Here is a 21,370-nt window from a genome sequence, read left to right as displayed (position 1 = left end):
CTGCGGGCAACCCGCTATCACCGCGGCCCCGCTTTCCGGGTCCGGCACGGAGACCCTTCCCGCTGTGCCCGGAAGTCTGCGCCAAGGACCCCGCCGTGCAGACTCCGACTGGCCGAGTGCGCGTGCGCGGGGCACCCAGCTGGAGCCGGGGCGGAGCGGCGCTGGGGCCGAGGTGGACTGGGAATCCCCGCTCCGCCGACGGGCGGCGGCAACTGGGCGTGCGTGGGCGCAGCCGTCTACTGCGCAGGCGCGGGTACGCGCCCCGCGGCCTCTGTGTAGTGCTCCAAGCTGGGCGCGCGCCCGCCGTGGGTTTCGTTACTGGCGGGCGGAGGGCTGCGCGCGCACGAGCAGGCCGGCCGTGACGTGTGCCGCGCTACGCCCTACGTCACGGGTCCGTGTGTAGTGGCGGCCGGGCTGCCCTCAGCGGCGGCGTCTGACGACGGTGGCGCGGCTGCTGGGCGCGGCGTTCGGGGGTCGCGCGGCCGGCGGCGGCGACGAGGACGACCCGGAGGCCCGGCACCCCACGCCGCGCAGTCGCAGCGCCAGCCCCTTCTCGGGCCTCCGGCGGCGCCCGGTCTGCAGCTTCCTCCTTTCCTGACCAGCTTCCCGCGGGCCTTAGGGTCGCGGCGGGGAGCACTCCGGAGGGGCGCCGGCCGGCCGCGAGGGACCACGCACCCGCCGTCCCACCCGGGCCGGGCTCCATGTGAAGGAGGAACGGGCCTGGCCCCCCGGCCCGCGCCCGACTCCTCGCGCGCCCCTCCAGCCCCCGGGGGCCCGCGGCCTCCCCGGACCGGGGGTCGCGGTGACAGGCCGTGCGGGGGCGGAGGGGCGGGCTCGGAGGCGACGGCGACGGCGACGGCGGCCCCTTCTCGGGCCTGCAGCTCCCTGCCTCCTCGCGGAGCGGCCGGTACGTGCCTGTGAGTGTCAGGGGGCTGGGGCGCGGGCCGGCGCGGGGAGGGGGCCGCCGCAGGCCTGTGCGCCGCTCTGGGGGCGGGGACTTTGCGAGGTGCTAGCCCGGCTCCTGGTGGGCGGGTCCCGGGCCCCCGGCCTCCTGTCTCTAAAGATTAGGTCCCCGCGAAGTGGGCTGCGGGGCTGTGTAGCTGTCAGACACGTACTCTGCAGGGGTTTCAGAAGGGAGATTGCAGCTGGTCCCTGGGAGAAGCAGAAATGTTCCAGGGAGCAGGCGAAAACGTGCTTGTCTTTGCGCTGCCACGGTGTGGTCGTCTATTGACAAGGGTCGAGTTCCCGTTCTCTGTGGAACGTTTAGCCAGCGCTCAATTCAGTGTGAGCCGGGCAGTTGTCGTGCATTGTCTCGCATCATCTCAGTGGGTACGTGTCTCCACATTTTACAGATGAAAAAAATTGAGTCTCAGAGATTAAGGCATTTGCCTACGGTCGTGCAGCTGGTAAACTGGGAAGCTTTGATTCGACTATGACTTTTCTGTAGGACTGTATTTTTGCGTCTTGCAAAAATAAATATGAGGAAAACGAGAATTTACTTCCTGGGGGTAAATTCGAATACATAGGTAGATGTAGTTTACTTGCCGCTAACGTAGGCTGTTCGATGTGTTTTCCTGCAGCTTACCCAAATCATTTTCTTGGCTTTTTAAGAGAGAATTACTTTTAAAAAGTGGTTCCGGGCACCTTTACTTTTTATGCAGTAAGGACTAAACAGGGAAAGATATCCCCGTATCAAAAAGAAGAAATACGTTTGGTAGAACTGCATATTGAAAAGTTAAAATTTTACTTGTGCAGTTTTTTCTTGACTTGCATACAGGGAGCTCGCAGTTGGTTTGTTTGCTTGAGATTTCCTTATTGCAAAATTTGTAGCTGGACTATGTGGCAATGGCAACAACACACTTAGTAATTTGTGCATTGTCTTATGCAATATTTTTGAGTTCAGTGTCAAAATTCAATGTGTAGAATATCGTAGAAAGTTATCCTTTAATGGTGTTACTTTTTCTTTTCATTTGTGTGTACTGACTAATCTGTTTATAAACTAACTGAAAATTCTCACTAGTTCTTTTGAGTATTAGTAATGAAAAAGTAAAGAGCTTTTACATTTTTCTTTACAGAAGAAAATTTATGAGAAATTCCTTTGAGTAGTTGAAGCTTCACACATTAAGTGTTTGAGAACTCTACTGATGCCTAATTATAGTAGTGCTTTCTCTAGTATATTATCAGGTTTAAGAAAATTTGTGGTTGAATGTTGTTGTATTGTCTGCAGAGAAAAGGTCAAATTTTCAAGTTAACGAGTGGATGGTTCACAGATTGATTTGTTGTTTGGTTAAAATATAAGCCAGTGTTGAGTCATGTTAAATATGATACCATTATAGGATGGTTATCTAGTCATGCTCCCCCTGTGTCTCTTTCAAGAGAAGTAGATGTTGATTAAAGGCTTATCTTAAAAAATTGGATTACATTATAGACTCAATTTTTAAAGCAGTGTTTTAGGTGGAGCTTTCATTCCCAGTTTACCTCATTGCTACCAAAGGGATAGGTAAATTTAATAGATGCTATATTACAATGAGGTCGTGTTGGTTCTTAACAGTTCCCATAGCTTTGGTTTGAGGTTGGGTTTTTTTTTCCTTGTAGAGTTGGAGCTCTGTAGGTTCTCCCTACCCACGCTTGTTATTATGAAACAATTTCATGCATACAGGAAATTGGTAATAGTGAACATCTATATGGCGACCCTTTAGATTCAACATTTGTTGACATCTTGCCTTATTTGTTTTATGTATAAATATGTGTATATTATTTTAGGCTCAGCCACTTGAAACTAAGCTGTAGACATTATGACACCTTACTCCTAAATTCTGATGAGTTTATTAGATTTTTTCAGTTATATTTTTTACTCACGCCGCCATCTTCTGTCCCTCCTTCAGTTATATTTTTTGTTAATTAATAGTTTCTTATTGATATTTCCTTAATGCAATTTAATACACATCCATATTTAAATCTCCCCATTTGTACTGAGAGGTCTTTCATAGCTTTTATTTTATTTCTATTTTTATTAAAGTATCATTGATATACAATCTTATGCTCAGGTTTTACATGAGCAACTTTAATATCTTTTACATCCAACACCACCAAATCAGGATCCCATCAAGGTTTATTCACTGCATTTGGTTAAGTCTATCATCTCTTTTAATCTACGACAGCCTTACCTCCATCTTTTGAAATTATTTGGATTTTTTTTTTAAGAGATCAAGCCAGTTGTCTTACAGAATGAGAGGTTCTTTTGTCTGGTTCTTTTCACTCATGGTGTCATTTAGAGAATTCCTCTATTCCCCCCATATTAGCTAACTGTAAGCTAGGTTTAAAGGGTTGATTAGTTTCAAATTAAACATTTTGGGCAAGAATACCTACTAAGTAATGCTGCTTGCTATCAGGAGACATACACTGTCAAGTCCCATTATTTGTGATGCTGTTTGATCACTTCGTTCTGGGGGTTAAGATAAGTTATATTTTCCCCACTGCAATTAGCAAGTAATCTGTGGCATAATAAATTAGCACTAGTAAATTATAGCCTGTTCTCCAGCAGAAATCTTTCGTCTAATAGTTGTAGCATCTCTTGATGATTCTTCTCAGGCAAACTTTTGAATTTTACTGTTAATCTTTTGTTGGTTTATAGGTAGAAGAAAAATCATAAGAAATGTAAAATATCCTATACAGCTGTATTAGTCAGATTCTGATTTTGTGGATTTTTAAGATTTTTATTATGAATAGAAACAAACCTGGCTTGAGAAAGGGGGAAGAACTCAGTGTCCGCCTTTTCCTATACTATCACTGAAGGAATATGTTCCTTTTAAGTTTTTCTTACCCAACATATGTTGCACAGAAGTAGCCAGAAGTGTAATAAGGGAAGTGTGGATTTACTAAAAAAATTTTGAGGAAACTGTTTTCTGGTGTAACACAAGGAACACTGCATTGGGAGCTTCAAGATCTAAATTCCAGTCCTAATCCTACCACTGTGTGAAGTTCAAAAATTATGTTTTTTTAAACTTCACTTAGTGTTCTAATTTTATAGTGGTTACATTAGTAACATTTTTGAATTTCCTTTTTTACTGAAGTATAATTGATATACAGTATCCTACCACTTTCACGTGTATATCATGATTCACTTTTATACATTGAGATGATCCCTGCTATGAATCTAGTCACCATCTGTCACTGCACAAATTTATTACAATATTATCGACTGTATTCCCAGTGCTGTGCATTACATCCCCATGATTTATTTTATGAGTACATGAATTTCTGATAATGAGATATGTTGGTTACCTTTAGAGTTGAACCTCATTTTAATTAAGCCAGATAGAAATAAACAAAGTTTAATGTAATATAAAATTGAATTTATTTCTCAACAAATTAACTGACAGTAGGTGATAGTTATAGAGAAGAGTTCTTATAATAGAATTAAATTACTTAAGTCACACATTCTCTGCTTAATAACATGATTCAGTTAATGAAACAGTTTACTTGAAGTTTTTCCACATACCTCTTTTGTAAATCGAGATAAACTGTATATGGAAATAAAAAATCTTCTTCTATTCTCAAATGTTGCGTATACACACACAGATTGTAAGACATGTATCTGTAATCTTGCCTTTTGTCTTGGATATCCCTGGGATTTATTGGGAGTATAGGTTGACTGCGTTTTTCGTGGTGGTTAAGCATATATTTCCTTTGTAATGTCTCTTGCCTTTATTGTTGCTTAACTCTTAGGTTGTTGCTTAATTTTTTTGTTATGCTTTGTTTTCCCAACTTGTGTTTTCTCACCTGACTGAAGGCTAGGGATAGAATCATCTTTGGAGTTTTTTCTGTAACTAGTACACTGCCTGTCTTCTGAGTGCTCAAGAGTGTTTTAAGATGCTTAGTACCATAAATTTAAAATTAACACAATGTGGTTTATAAACTTTGGAAGTTTTTCCTAAATGTAACATCCCCCCTGCCACCCCTCCCTCTTTATGCATTTAGTCATTCAGTATGGACTTTAATAAAGACAAATTAAAAGAATAGTTTAAGACATGATTTTTTATCAGTGTTCTCTTGCTAATTTCCAAGTTAGGGTCCCTCAGCCACAATGCCTTGGGCAGAATGCCCCTCCAGCACACTTCCCCACGGGGCCTAGAGACAGCTCTGTCTCCCAGTGAGGGGTTAGTTCTGCAAGGAGAGAGACAGTGCTTCGTTGATTTCGGTGCCCCAGCAACCTAGCACAGTGCCTGTAGCCAGGTGTTTCTTCGAGAATTATAGACAGAAAGGACCTCCTTTTCTAGTGTTCTAAGATTGTTAAAAGGTGATGCCTACCAAATCACTATGACTTACGAAAGTTTTTTTCTGAATTTACTTGTTGAGTTTTCTTTGCTCTCTCTCATGGTATTATTTTATTTAGCAAACTTAAACAATTTCTACATTTTAGGCACTGATTTAAGTACAGTTGACTGTTGAACAATGCAGGGCTTAGAGGCACAGTCCCTCTCACCATCAAAAATCTGTGTATGACTTTACTCCCCACTTACCTACTAACAGCCTACTGTTTGCTGTTAACCGGAAGCCTTACCGATAACACAGTCGATTGATATGTGATTTTGTATGTGATATTTTACACTGTATTCTTACAATAAAATAAGATAAAGAAAATGCTTTTTCAAATTGTTGGAGATCTCCAAAAATTTTCTAGTATATTATTGAAAAAAAAAGAATAAGTGGACCCAGACAGTTCAAACTCATGTTTTTCTAGAAGCAATTGTACTACTTTAAAGATAATTAATTTAATCCCTATTAACAACTCAGTGAATTAGTTACTTATACCCATATTTGAGATGAGGAAACTGAAGCACAGAGATGATAAGTGATTTGCCCCTGTTCACACTCCTTGTGCGGCATGGTAGAGCTGGGACTGGAATGCTTTCAAAAAGCAACCAGAAATTTGGAATTGCTTTACCAAAGTAAAATTGTCATTCATGGAGTGCCTGTTTCATACTGGGGCGGAAAGTGTTCTTCCAGAAGGCCCTGAAGAGAAGGCCACAGTTGAACTAAATTAACTAAATTAGCACATCCTGCACATTAACTGATTGTGATTATAATGTTTATTGAAAAGTGTTTTAAATATAGAAAAGATAAAAAAGAAAATAAAAGTAGTGAGCAGTAAAGTATATATTTGGGAATCAGACCTGAATGTAAGCCACAGTTCTACTGTTTAACCTCTCTAAGCCTTACTTTCTTTATTGGAATATATAGGTAATAGTACCGAACTCATAGGCATACTTTGAGGTTTAAATGAGATAATATGTTAAGAGCCTAGTATATTATCTGTTCAAAACACATTGTCATTATGGTAAAAATCTCCCATAGTCCACACAACTTGTGTCTGTTCTAGTGTACATAGAAACCCTCTTACTGTGATTAGGACCAGTGGTGTTCAGTTTAATTTTTAAAAAGTAATATGAAGGAACAAGACAGGGATCCCCACTCTCCCCACTTTTATTCAACGTAGCACTGGAGGTCCTGGCCACTGCAATCAGACAGCACAAAGAAATAAAAGGCGTCCAGATTGGTAAGAAAGAAGTTAAACTGTCACTGTTTGCAGATGACATGTACATAAAAAACTCTAAAGAATCCACCCCAAAACTACTAGAACTAATAACTGAATTCAGCAAAGTTGCAGGATACAAAATTAATACACAAAAATCTGTGGCATTCCTATATACTAACGATGAACTAGAAGAAAGAGAAATCAGGAAAACAGTTCCATTTACAATTGCATCAAAAAAAATAAAATACCTAGGAATAAACCTAACCAAGGAGGTAAAAGACCTATACCCTGAAAACTACAAGACACTCATGAGAGAAAAGAAGACACCAATAATGGAAATACATCCCATGCTCATGGATAGGAAGAATTAATATTGTCAAAATGGATGTCGTGCCTAAAGCATTCTACAGATTCAGTGCAATCCCTATCAAAATTTCAACAGCATTCTTCAACAAACTAGAACAAATAATTCTAAAATTCATATGGAACCACAGAAGATCCCGAATAGCCAAAGCAATCCTGAGAAGGAAGAATAAAGCTGGGGGATTATGCTCCCCAACTTCAAGCTCTACTACTTAGCCACAGTAATCAAAGCAGTTTGGTACTGGCACAAAAACAGACCCATAGATTAATGGAACAGAATAGAGAGCCCAGATAAAACCCAAACATATACAGCCAATTAATATATGATAAAGGACTATGGATATACAATGGGGAAATGACAGCCTCTTCAACAACTGGTGTTGACAAACTGGACAGCTACATGCAAGAGAATGAAACTGGATTATTGTTTAACCCCATACACAAAAGGAAACTTGAAATGAATCAAAGACCTGAATGTAAGTCATGAAACCATAAAACTCTTAGAAGACAATGTAAACAAAAATCTCTTGAATATAAGCATGAGCAACTTTTTCCTGAACACATCTCTTTGGGCAAGGGAAACAAAGCAAAAATGAACACATGGGACTACATCAAACTAAAAAGCTTCTGTACAGCAAAGGACACCATCAGTAGAACAAAAAGGCATCCTACAGTATGGGAGAATATATTTGTAAATGACAAATCTGACAAGGGGTTAACATCCAAAATTATTATAAAGAACTCACATGCCTCAAAATTCAAAAAGCAAATAACCTGATTAAAAAATGGGTGGAGGATCTGAAGAGACAATTCTCCAAAGAAGAAATTCAGATGGTCAACAGACACATGACAAGATGTTCCACGTTGCTAATTATCAGGGAAATGCAAATTAAAACCACAATGAGATAACACCTCATACCAGTTAGGATGGCCAACATCTAAAAGAAAAGAAACAACAAATGCTGGTGAGGATGTGGAGAAAGGGGAACCCTCCTTACACTGTTGTTGGGAATGTAAATTAGTTCAACCATTGTGGAAAGCAATATGGAGGTTCCTCAAAAAACTAAAAATAGAAATACCATTTGACCCAGGAATTTCACTACTAGGAATTTACCCAAAGAATACAAGTTCTCAGATTCAAAAAGACATGTGCACCCCTATGTTTATCACAACACTATTTACAATAGTCAAGATATGGAAGCAACCTAAGTGTCCATCAGTAGATGAATGGATGAAGAAGATGTGGTACATATACACAATGGAATATTATTCAGCCATAAGAAGAAACAAAATCCTACCATTTGCAACAACGTGGATGAAGCTAAAGGGTATTAATGTTCATTGAAATAAGCCAGGTGGAGAAAGACAAGTGCCATGTGATTTTCCCTCATTTGTGGAGTATAACAGTAAGTCAAAACTGAAGGAACAAAACAGCAGCAGACTCAGAGAAAACCCAAGAATGGACTAGTGGTTACCAAAAGGAAAGGGGATGGGGAGGGTGGGTGGGGAGGGAGGGAAAAGGGGATTAAGGGGCATTATGATCAGCACACATAATGTAGGGGGTTCATGGGGAAGGCAGTATAGCACAGAGTTGACAAGTAGTAACTCTGTCATCTTACTATGCTGATGGACAGTGACTGCAATGGGGTGTGGGGAGGGGACTTGATAATATGGGTAAATGTAATAATCACAATGTTGCTCATGTGAAACCTTTATAAGGTTGTATATCAATGATACCTTAATAAAAACAAAGTAATATAAAGGGAATAAAAATGATACCTTTTAACCCTAAATACTGTATTTTGTTTAAAATATGTAGAGATGTAAAGCTGTGTGAGGTTTTTTTTTTGTATCATTAATATACACTGACATGAGCAACATTGTGGTTACTAGATTCCCCCCATTATCAAGTCCCCACCACATACCCCATTATAGTCACTGTCCTTCAGCATAGTAAGATGCCATAGAATCACTACTTGTCTTCTCTGTGTTATACTACCTTCCCCATGCCCCCCTTCACCCACATTACATGTACAAATCGTAATGCCCTCTTTTCCCCTTATCCCTCTCTTCCCACCCATCCTGCCCAGTCCCTTTCCCTTTGGTAACTGTTAGTCCATCCTTGGGTTCTGTGAGTCTGCTACTGTTTTGTTCCTTCAGTTTTTATTTGTTCTTATACTCCACGGATGACAGAAATCATTTGATACTTGTCTTTCTCTGCCTGGCTTATTTCACTGAGCATCATACCCTATAACTCCATCCATGTTGTTACAAATGGTAGGATGTGTTTTCTTTTTATGGCTGAATAATATTCCATTGTGTATGTGTACCACATCTTCCTTATCCATTCATCTACTGATGGACACTTTGGTTGCTTCCATTTCTTAGCTATTGTAAATAGTGCTGCGATAAACATAGGGGTGCATATGTCTTTTTCAAACTGGGCTCCTGCATTCTTAGGGTAAATTCCTAGGAGTGGAATTATGGTATTTCTATTTTTAGTTTTTTGAGGAACCTCCATATTGCTTTCCACAATGGTTGAACTAATTTACATTCCCAACAACAGTGTAAGGAGGGTTCCCCTTTCTCTGCATCCTCACCAGCATTTGTTGTTGTTTGTCTTGTGGATGGTGGCCATCCTAACTGGTGTCAGGTGTTATCTCATTGTGGTTTTAATTTGCATTTCTCTGATGATTAGCAGTGTGAGTTTGTGATCCATCTAGAGTTGTATGATTTTTTTCCCCCTAGTCTTTTACAGTTTATTCATCTGTGCCTACTTTACCTTTTTTTTATTTGTAACTGGCCATTGAGTCTTTCTAAACATCAACTTTATTTTCATAGAAACAACTCTCTCTTCCACATTCACAATTTCATTGTTTTTATCTAATACTGAACTATGTAATTATCAGAACAAGTACATAAACATACCTAATTCTTGAAAGTTGATGGGAGCAGAGATGTACGGATTTTGATTAAAAAATAAACTTAATTAGTTTTGAATGTTCAGCAGTTTATCAGAGGGTTTCATAGAGAGGACGGAGAATATTGGTTTGCCAAATTGGTTTGTTAAGGAGGTTGGCTAAGAGAAAATATTGTTTCCTTGCCTTCTATCTCTGAGTATATGGACATATGTATTATACAATATTTTAAAAAGGATTCAGGCTACATAATTATACCTCAATTTGATTTCACCTTCTTCAGGGTTTTTTTTTCATTTGTACTTTTGCTTTTTCTTTGTATTCTGGTTCCTTGGAGGTGTGGATAGTTTTTAGATTTCCATTCTTTATATTTGTCATTGAATCTCAGTATTTTCATCTCTTTGTTCTTTTTCTGTGCATTCTAGGAGAGCTTCTTGGGTTTGATCTCCATAGCCACACTGACAGTTCTGTTCTTTATGCCCTCCAATATATATTAAAAAATATTTTTCATCTCATGAGTATTTTAATTCTGTAGTTGCAACTCTCTTATCTTGGCAACCCTCAGTCTTGCCCGTTTCCTTTTCATCCTCCTTTTGCATCTCAGCTTGGTGTCTCCTTTAGCTTTCTGTTTTTGTTTCATAAAGGCATGTCTTCTGGCTTTGAGGATATCACACAATTTTCTGTAAATTTCAAACTAGGGAGGAAGGAAAAGTAGTATTTGAGTGTTTCATGTGTCAGAAATTTCACACACATTAATTTCACAGTAACTATGGTAGATTGTATTCTGATTTTATAGGTGAGGAAATGAGGCTCAGAGATGTTAAGAATCTTGCTCAGAGTAGCAGAGTTGGGGATTTTGTATGGCTTTTCTATTGAGAGCAAGGGTTCCCTGGCCTTCTCTGCCTCTGCTTTGCTTACATGCTCTCATTACATGCAGCATTCTCTATGGGAATATGTGCACTGGAATTTTCTGGGGGTTGGGCTAACATGATTTTGAAAAAAACAACATTCAAGTTCAAATGCTATTTTCACTTCTCATCCTCAATAATCGCTAAGTCAAAGAGTTCTGATGAATACTTGGGTAAACCCTAATGGTTATCCTATTATGTGTACTTTTCAGTGGGATGAGAATAAATTAGTCTAATTTGAATAAATGGTATGGGTAGTTTAGTTAATTATTCTGGTATCTAGGAAAAGTAGTATGGGAGAGTTTAATGTGGTCACAAAACTGAGGAAATTTCTTGAAAATGAATAGAATTAGGAATTTTCAGTGTAATTCTTTAAGTTTTTGACTTATTTTGAATAGGCTATGAACAATAGCCCTCAAATCTCAGTGACTTAAAACAACAGATGTTTATTTTTTGCTTATGCTGTGTGTTCATTGAGGGTCAGTTGGGGGGCTTCTGCCCAATGTTGTTGTCCTTAGTTTCTCACTTTGGGACCTCACTTGGGAGCAGCCACTATCTGCAACAATACTGGTTTCAGGGTGTAAAAAACACAGCACACTGTATTTTTCCTTTATATTACATTTGTTGGGGAGGAAACATTTTTCCTCTATCTCTTCTGGGTTCTTTGGCTGGTAAGTTAATGTAAGACATTAACAGGATTAAAAAAACCCTAATTTTTTATGTACAAGAGCACCATGAGACTACGAGACTAGCAGTTGAGGCTTATAGGCCATCCTGAGCTAAGGGGAAGGGGTCGGGGCCTGAGACTTGAAAGGGGAGAAAGGCAATTTACAGAAAGATGGGCAGAGCAAATGATTGGTAAACAGTGTTTGCCATGCCATGTAGAGACCATGGGACACAGAGAGGAATTTGATCTCCAGGCCCTTCCAGGTTCCTTCCAGTGTTCCCACACCTTGTCCATATTCTTTGTAGTTACCCCTGGTGATAGTTCTCTTCCTGGACCAGGCCCTCTATGTAGATCCTTTGAGGCAGTTGAAGGGGAGCTTAAAGTTCTTCCTGAGTCTTTCGGGCCTTGATTGACTTGAGTTCAAGGTAATCCATATGCCTAAGTGGCATATTTTGGGGAGGCTCATTCTGCACCTCTTAACACTCAATACTTTCGATACTTCTGGTCACCAAGTATATGTGGGTGAGGTTTTCCATACATCCAGCAATTCTGCAATGCCAGCTGGTATGCTGCAGTTTAACTCAGTTCTGACGCTAACTTGGAGATAGTGTCAGATCCCACAGGTTAAGGGCTCAGTCCTACACACTGCCTTCCCCCCTTCAGACCCAGTTGCAAGGCCAGGTAGTAGTTAGCGGTGCTTCCAATGGACTGTTTAAATGGGAGATTCCCATCACCCCTCCTTGGGTTCAGTTAATTTGCTAGAGCGGCTCACAGAACTCGGGAAACACTTTACTTACTAGACTATCCGTTCGTTATAAAGGGATATAACTCAGGAACAGTCATATGGGAGATTCATAGGGCAAGGTTGGGGAAAAAAGAAGTGGAGCTTCCATGCTCTCTCCTAGTGTGCCACTCTCCCAGCACCTCCAGGTGTCTAACTAGCCCAGAAATTCCCCAAACTGCTTCCTTTTGGGTTTTTAATGGAAGCTTCATTATCTAGGCATGATTGATTAAACCACTAGCCATTGGTGGTTGGACTTAATCTCTTGCCCCTCTCCCCTCCCAAGAAGCCAGGGAATGAGGGTGTAAATTCCAACTCTAATCACCTGGTTGGTTCCCCCAGTATCCAGCATCCATCACTAGGTGCTTTTTTCAAGTCCTCTTGTTGACATAAACTCAGGGGTGGTCTGAAGGGATTTGTTACGCACATCCGAGGACACCCAGATTGTTCTTACCACTTATGAAATTACAAGGGTTTTAGCTCTGTGCCAGAAAGAAAGATAAGGCCAAATATATATATTATTTTAAATCACCGTGTCCCACCAGGATAGAGGGAAACGGAATGTGTCAAAGCACATGCTCTCTTTTTAAAACTTCCACCCGAAGGAAACATTCCCCACTTCCTCCCGTAGATACTGGCAGGAGGAAATCTTGTGGCTGTACCTGATTTGATCAGGATGGGGAGGTTCAATATTTCCTTATGCCCAGAGGGAGAACATCAGGTATTTGTGAACAGCTCTATTGCAGAAGCAATGCTGTGGAAAAATGTCTGAAAATTGTTAATAGGAGCCAGAGAGAAAAATGTAAGTTGATTATTTTTTACAAGCCTTTGGAAACAGATCGGTAGTCTAAAATAAAGCCAGTTTTTGATTTTGTTCTAAATGATAATAGCTAAATGTTCCTAAGTTGTATTTTATTTTAGATTTGTTATCATTATTTAATAAGTTTGTGAATGTTCTAATTTTGACTGACTTGGCTACATTTGAATGGTATTCGTGAAGTTTGAATCCAAAATATTTTGTTCTTTAATTACAATAAGGAAATGAGACTAATGTCCTTTGATTCAGTTTAAGGAGAGAATAATATGATTTATATGATGACTTTAATGTATTTTTAAATCATTTGAGGTATTTTTTTTTTTTTCATTTGAGGTATTTTTAAGTGGCCTGTTGATTCCTTTTAAAATTAGTAATATTTTATTGTGTAACATGATGTAATGTGTAAGAACAGTATGTCAAATAGTATTTACAAATTTTTGAGTTGCCTAGACTTGTAAGGAAGCCAAAGAAGTAGAGGGTCCCTCAGCCTTAGTGGTGATAAAAATCTGCTTTGAGAGATGATGTGACATTAACTATCTAATCTGTGAGCAGTATGTGACTGCAGTCTTATGATTTCACCCCCAAATATATAACCTTGCCCCAGCACATATAATCTTTGTAAATAGATTTGAGAAGGGGCAGTAGATTAGTTTTGTGTTCTGAGGTCATGTAGTGCATGAATATCACTCAGCATCACAGAGTTCCCAGAGTCGTGGACTGTTGGATACTGCCTTATGGCTGGAAGGTCTACTGAGGGATGTCCCTGAGGGATTCCTTGCCTAGAGTTTTCCTGAAGAGAGTACCACAAACTGTATTCCCAACTATTTGTTGAATACTGATGGTAAGTAGGAGGCCTGAGTTCAGCATTAAATCTGCCGTGAACTAGAAATAGACTCTAACAGAGTACAACATATTTGAATTTGAAGAATTGCCCCTGCAGGTTTTTAATGACCTGTGTAGCATGTGATTCTGTGAGATCCACAACTTAATAAAAGAACAGTACTCAATAGTAGGCTCAAAATAGATTGAAGTTTTCTCAATTGGGAGGCTGTTACAGTGACAGCAGGTTAGGGAAGATTTGTTACAGGGCAGTATTTGGAAGATAAATAGCTCTGTTTAAATGTGACTCTTGTGAGGATGAGATCTCTTGAAGGTATTTTATAGCCAGTTACAGTGTGTTGAACTGTGCTTGACATATAGTAGGTTCTCACTAAATAGTTGTTAAAAGCCTGAATGAATAACTTCAGGACTGATGTGGTAGAAATCAGAATCATCTGTGGGACAGCTTAGTGATAGAATCCAGGATAGTGAGTATTGAGCCCTAGAAAATAACAGAGAACTGAATTAGTCTCATGTTATGAGTGGGGATTCAAGACTAGTGAAAAATATGTTGTTTGAGGTACATATGGAGGGAAGATCTTTTGGGAAAAGGAAAAAAGTATTGGAAAAATTGTACATAAAGTCTTTTATGCCTACTAGAAATTTTAAAATTATTTAGGGATATATTTGGATAATGCAAAATGAATACATTAAAAATGAAGCTTCCCTTCCCAATGGAAAAAATATTTGGGACAAACCATAGTGTACATCAGTAAATATTTTTCTTCTCAGAATCTTTCTGTATCCTTGTTCTTTTCACCATTTTCATCTCTGACCCCCACAGAGTTCCCCAAGTATTCTTAGCTTATTTTGTTCTTAGTACATTGGTATCAACATTTGTTAATCTGATATACACTGTAGTGTTTTCTCTCTTTTAAATCTTTGCAAATAGGAGGATCAAGTGGGGATATACTGCTTCTTTAGAATGAGGGACACTTCAGCCTTATTGAAACAAAGATGGGCACTGCAGAACTGATAAAAGCAGCCTCGATTGGTGGCTATGTAAGGACCAAGTGGTCTAGATTTGGTTATGCAGGAGGATCTCAGAAGGGAACATTGCAGAGATTTCTCGGTCAGTGGATTGAGAGGAGGCTTAAGTAGTTGGGTTAGTTAGGGCTCGATCAGGGAAGCAGATGGAATAAGGGATTTATGAAAGGAGGAAGACCATATGAAGTTGGGGGAGAAACTCAGAAATCAGGGTCTGTAAGGGGGGAATTGGTAGGTCAGAGAAAAGCCTTCCTCAAACAGTGGTACAGTGGGCAGGTCAGAGTTTGCAGGTGAATCTGAGAAGCTAGGTATGCCCAGCTAACGGCTGGAGTGGGACCACACAGTAGGGCTGGTAGAAAGTCTGTGGAAAGCTGGTTGCCTCTTGTAGCTGCCTCTTCTGTGATCTTCAGTCAGGCTTTTGATAGTGGACCTGAGGTGGCTGTTTGATCCTCAGGTTGGCAAGGAAGAGGAGCTGCATGCTGACACATGGTGGAATGCCTTGGTGACTCCGCATCTGTTAGTGAGTGGGGATCTTCAGAGAGGAATTTACTCCTTCAGCCAGCTCTGACCTGGAACTGTAAGGAAGAGCATTCTGGGAAATGTAATTTGAATTTAACCAAGTTGACACTGTGCAGATTGCTACAGCAGGTGGGGTTGGGATTAGGGAACCACAGTGGGGATGTGATAGTTGTGGGAGTTCACAGTGATTTGGTTTAGGTTCATCTACCATGATAGAGCAAGTTCTTTAAATTCTCCCAACCTTTTTCCTCCTCTGTGAAATGGGGAGATATATCTGCCTTATGGGATTGTTGTGAGGATTAAATGAAATGTTTGCAAAGCATTTAGCAGTGTTTTAGCACAATGCAAATTATTACAAAAGTAGCTTTTGTTATCAGTAGTAACTGTAGTAGTAAAGAGTCTGGATTGAGAATTAGGAAGGGTGTATTTTTTTTTTTTCGTAATTCCCATCTTTTTTTTTTGAGAGGGCATCTCTCATATTTATTGATCAAATGGTTGTTAACAACAATAAAATTCTGTATAGGGGAGTCAATGCACAATCATTAATCCACCCCAAGCCTAATTCTCAACAGTCTCCAATGGAAGGGTGTATTTTGAAAGGGGAGAGAGGTGGAGGGAAAGGGAGGAGAGGGAGGGAGATAAGGATGAATACATTAATTTTATTAATGATAATGTATTGCATTGTTACTGAGTATATGACACTCAATAATCAGGTGGACAAGTAGAAGACATAGTTGCTGTATTTGAGACTGTTGTAGTCTAGCTGCACAGAACACATGGCAGTCTGCAGAGGATTACTATTTTCTGCTTCGGTCATGTATAGGGAAAGATTATCATGTGAGGGGGATAGGGAAGGCTCATGGTCAGTCACTGAAAAGATGGTTTGGGCAAATAGAAAAAAGGGAGGAAGCATTTCAGACAGAAGAAATGAAAGGCAGGCATCAGCAAGGTGCACAGCCTTCAGTAGCACGGCACAGTGCCCGCAGTTTCCATCCTTCGCTTTTGGTATTGTAATTTCTAGAGATTGTGTGTGTGTGCATCTGCCTGGGCCAGTGCCCATCCACTGTTGGACCGTCAGTCATGGCCAAGGATGTGGAAACCACCCTGCTAATTTGACGACACTCAATAATCAGGTGGACAAGTTCTCAGAGGCCACTGTGGGTAACTTCAGTCACTCCCTTTGTTACAGTTGTTCAGTATGATAATTATCCCATGTTGTTTTCCATTGCCTGAATTAAACATTTTAATTTTTTATTTTGAAGTTAACAATTGTTTAAATTTATCACTTCCTTGCTAACTAGGTTTACCAGTTTCTTGCTAGCTTTTGTCCTCCTGGAATCCGTTTTCTTCTTGAAATATCCTGTAGAAATTCCTCAGCTAAGATCCTATTGGTCATAAATTATAATTGTTGGAAATCTTCAGCTCTTGTACTTGTATATTCTAGTTGTTCATGAAAATCTATATTGGCAGTTATTTTTCCCGCAGCATTTTGTAGATATTTCTCCAATCTGTTTTTTGCCATTTAATCAGACAATAAAAGGCTGTATGGATGTTTTATTAATGATAATGTATTGTGTTGTTACAGAGTATAATTGGCTTTTGAATGGGAGTATTCATGTTAGTGTTTCTTTGTTACTATTTTAATTTTAAAATTCACTGAATATTTACTGAAAGCCATAGGAAGTCAAGGGAATCAGTAAAATAAACCCTTAAGAAATTTGTAATCTAATTTCAGTTGTTCATGTGTACAATTATTTCTAAAATGATTACCTTCCCTGTGTTAGCACTAAAGATAAGCATAAATTAGTCATTGTTTCTATAATCATAGAGCTTCTTTCTGGTCAGGGGGAGACAGACATATTAGGGCGACCTTATGATTTATCATCCATACTGGGCTACTTTTGAGAGTGAAAGGAGCTGTTTTAATTATCCTGGGACAACAAACATACTGAGATTGTCCATAGCACACTTGGATGTATGGTTTACCCTACTGCAAATGTGCAAATGAGTATATAAGACAGTGAAATATGTACAGAGTACCATGGGAATATATGTCTCATATAAAATATAAAAATAATATTAAATACAATAGTGTAAGTAGTAATACAGTATTCAAATACTGAAGCCATACTTAATTAGTGATGTTTCATTAGTACTTTTGATTTTATAGGAGCAAAACATTCTTAAATAACAGCTTAGCCTAATGAAAACATGACAGAAACCATAGTTGGGAAATAATTTTAAGACTTTCCAAATTGAATATGTAAACCATGCCCAGAAATGGGGGAAATGGAGTGCAGAGTGTTCAGAGTGACAGTTACGTTAATTGGAAAAGATTTCCTGAGTAAGTTTTGAGATGAATGTTAGGAGTAAGAATTTCTGAAGAGGAGGGGAAGATGGATGGGCATCACGGGACAGGCATATGCCAAGATCAAGGAAGTGGGAATCTGTCAAGTCCTTTGGGAAAAGCAAGTAGGTTGGATTGACTGAAACAGATGTGCTATATTATATTGCAGTAGTAAGGCGAGTCAAATTTGAGATTTGTTTATTTAAAGTATTTGTTAGTGGGATAGCTATGTTCTAGATTCTATGGAAAATAAAAATATATGTAAGTGATGTTTCCTGTCCTCAAGGAACTTCCTGTGTGATGAAGCCGCAGTTAGGTGCATATACAACCTTTTCACAGTATGAAATGAATGGGAATTGATTTGATGACGACTGGCTAGCTCTAGCGTTTTTGTTGGCGTTTGAAGTTCTGGCAGTGTATACTGACTTCAGAGTTCTGACTGAGAAGTACTATGTTTGATATTATTCAGGAGTTTTGATTTATATGATAAGCAACAAAGTGTTGCTCCTACCAGCAGAATGAGAGTGCTCAGTTTAATCCTATTTTGACTATAAACTGATGATGATTTTATACCAGTAAGATAAGTATTTGCTTACTTTTAAAGCTTTGGAGTGATTTTAGAGTTTTAAAAAGAAATTAGTACTTAAATTTGGTATTCTGTCATTTTTTTTTTTTTTTAGGAGAGCAAGGTACAGGCTTTTATTTAGAGAGAAAGTGAAAGGACAGAGCTCCTGGCTCATGCCAGGAGGGGATAAAAGAGTCCGTAGTGGTACGTGGTCCAGGGGTTTAAACTGGCAGTTGAGAGCTTTTTGAGAACATGAAAAAAGGCTTAGGGGTGTGGACTTATTAAGTGGTTCCTGAATATTTAGAATTAATTTAACACAAGCAGCTTCCTGCTCTGATGATTTTTCCCTGAGATACCAGAATCTTGGTCTGCGGGTATGTGAAACAAGGCCACCTGCCCAGCCCCCAAGGTGGACTGAGGTATTGTTCGCTAAACAATAAGTTAAGAATTTCTAATGTCTTAACTTCTTGGGTATTAAAATGCAATCTTATCTTTAAGGTGGAATCCTTCTTGCCTTTTACTGTGTTGTTTATGGCTGGGCCTACATGCTAAATTAGTTGCCCAGTTTGCAAATCACCTCATCAGACAGATCTGAAGGAGGAAAGACAGCACATAGGCTTGGGCTTTTTACTCTGTCATTTTTAAAGCAGGTTTGTAAGGGGACATATTGATACACATTAGGCAAGTGTTAAATGTTGATTAAAGAAATAAATAAATGGGAGGCAATAAGATGTAGCGTGTAAGAGTGGATTCTGAACAAGATTGTCTGGGTTCTAGTGTTAAACGTAGTAAATGTTAGGTCTTGCTATTTTTTTTTACAGATGAGAAAATGGGCACTAAGAGCCATTATATCATTATTGTGAGTGAATGTTGAATGATGTTTCTGATAAACCAATTATGAGTTTTTCTTATTAGTGCCTGATAGAAATATCAGGGAATGACAGGGTACAAATACCTTTCTGCATCAGCCTGCAGTGATTTGAGAGTTTTAAAAAAACCTGAATTTGTTGGAGTATTGATTTAAGAGTTGCTCCCTTCTTTCTCCTTTAAGATAAGCTGATAAAATGGAGGAAAAAATTAAGATTTGTAGACTTTTAAAACAAAATTCCCAGCATCCTCAGTTGGTTTAAGAACTAAGAGAAAAAAAAATCCTAAATATATCAACTTCATTTTAATAAACATTTACGTAACTATGACTACATGTCAAACCCCTTCTAAGTACTTAACAAACATTAACTTGTTTAATTCTCATGACACTCCAGTGATGGTATCCTACCAGTGTAAATCTTCATATTACAGATAAGGCAAAGAGATTGAGTCATTTGTCTAAGGTCACACAGCTAGTGAGCAGCAGATGCAGATTTCAAAGCTGGGCAGTTTGCCTCCACAGTCTGTTCTCTGCTTGCACTGTGCTCTCTCTTTTTATTTTTGTAAGGAGCCTGACCCATTGGGAGATAAAACGTGGATTAAGCATGAAATAATGTTGCACATTACAAATATATTTAGTTTCTGTGTAATACTTTAAAACGGAGAAAAATCAAAATTTGTTATTTAGAGTTGAATCCACCTTTAGCTGTGAGCTATTTGGAGAAGAAAGGTACTGATGTTTATTAAGTTATTCTATGTCAGATACTTGTGTTAGGTGCTGTATATAATCTTACTAAGTGCTTAACACAAACCTGGGATTATAATCTCTGCTAACTTCATTTCATTAACAAGGACGTTGGTATTCTGATTGCATTCAGAATGGCCAGTCACACACAACTATGGCCAGGTTTTGAACCCAAGTTCCCCTGTGACTCTAAAACATTGTATTCCAGTATTCTGCTTCCCAAGGAAATGTGGAAACAAAAATTTGGTTGGCCAGATAAACTACGTATTCCTTTGAAATGCCAGTTCAAGAAATGATAAAACATTTTATTAACTAAAAAACCCTTTAGAACTTTAAAAGAGAAAGGAAGCAAGTTTATCCTTTATCCTAAATATGATTAACATGACAACAGGGACCACTAGATGAGAATTAGATTTTTCTCTGCCTTTTGAGGATGTGCAGACCTGTTTACAAATGATTACCACTCAAATTATATATGAGTATGGGGCCTAAGTTATTAAGAAATAACCAAATGTATTGACCATAGTTAAATATTGCTTTCTTTAAACATTCTAGGAGACTATATATTTATTATTATTAGTTACATTATTGCTTAAGATGCTTTGGAAACACTTTTAGGATTCTCTTCAAATTTGAATTTTATATGGTTTTGAGTAGATAATATGGTGCAAAGTTCAAAAAGAATGAAAAGATACACACTGACAGTTTCCCTCCCCAGCCACCCTGTTCTTAAACAGACTGTGACCATTGTTACTAGGGGAATACTTTTGTAGAAGTTGTCTTCATAATTTTTGAATACCTGGAGCTAGGATATACCTGACCAATGATGGCAGATTTTATTTTTTAGAGTCAGAATTCATTCATAGTCTGACAAGGGGCTAGCAGTTTGGGTAATATTTTTAAAAATCAAAAGCAAGGGGTGTCTGTAAGGTAATGAGATTTGTGGTGTGACTCATAAATTGGCTTAAAGAAAGCGGTCAGTTGCAGTGCTAGTAGCACTGTAAAACACAATTTTTGTAGCTTGATATCAATTTGATAGAAACTGTGCATTTAAAATATGCACTCTGGTAAATTTTGACATGTGTGTATACCTGTGAAACCACCATCCCATCAAGATAGTGAACATACCCATCACCTCCAAAAGTTTCTTCATGCTCCTTTGTAATCCCATTAATATCTTGTCTCTACCTGTTGTCCCTAGGCAACCAGTGATTGGCTTTTTGTCATCATAAATTAACTTCACCTGGGGATGGACATTTGAGTTTCTATTTTGGAGCTGTTGCACATAAAGCTGATATTTACATTTGTGTACAAGTATTTGTGTGGACATACGCTTTCATTTTTCTTGAGTAAATACCTAGGAGTGGAATGGGTGGGTTGTAACAAATTGCCAAACTGTTTTCTGTAATATTTCTACCATTTGACATTCTTACCAGCAGTGTGAATGTTTTAGTTGCACAACATCCTTG

General features: G+C 39.1%; 1 protein-coding gene across 1 annotated transcript in view; it reads left to right on the top strand.

The window, feature by feature from the left end:
* Positions 1 to 279: 279 nt before the first annotated feature.
* MAP3K2 (mitogen-activated protein kinase kinase kinase 2) overlaps positions 280 to 21,370 on the top strand; it is a 95,340-nt gene continuing 74,249 nt past the window's right edge. The window contains exon 1 of the mRNA XM_036884092.2: positions 280 to 907. The gene's annotated coding sequence lies outside the window, so the exon portion shown is untranslated. The remainder of the gene's footprint in view (positions 908 to 21,370) is intronic.

This window comes from Manis pentadactyla, chromosome 8, assembly GCF_030020395.1.
Source record: "Manis pentadactyla isolate mManPen7 chromosome 8, mManPen7.hap1, whole genome shotgun sequence".
NCBI classification, from domain to species: Eukaryota; Metazoa; Chordata; class Mammalia; order Pholidota; family Manidae; genus Manis; species Manis pentadactyla.
Note: the sequence above shows the minus strand (reverse complement) of the source record. Positions and strands in the feature narration are given on the sequence as shown.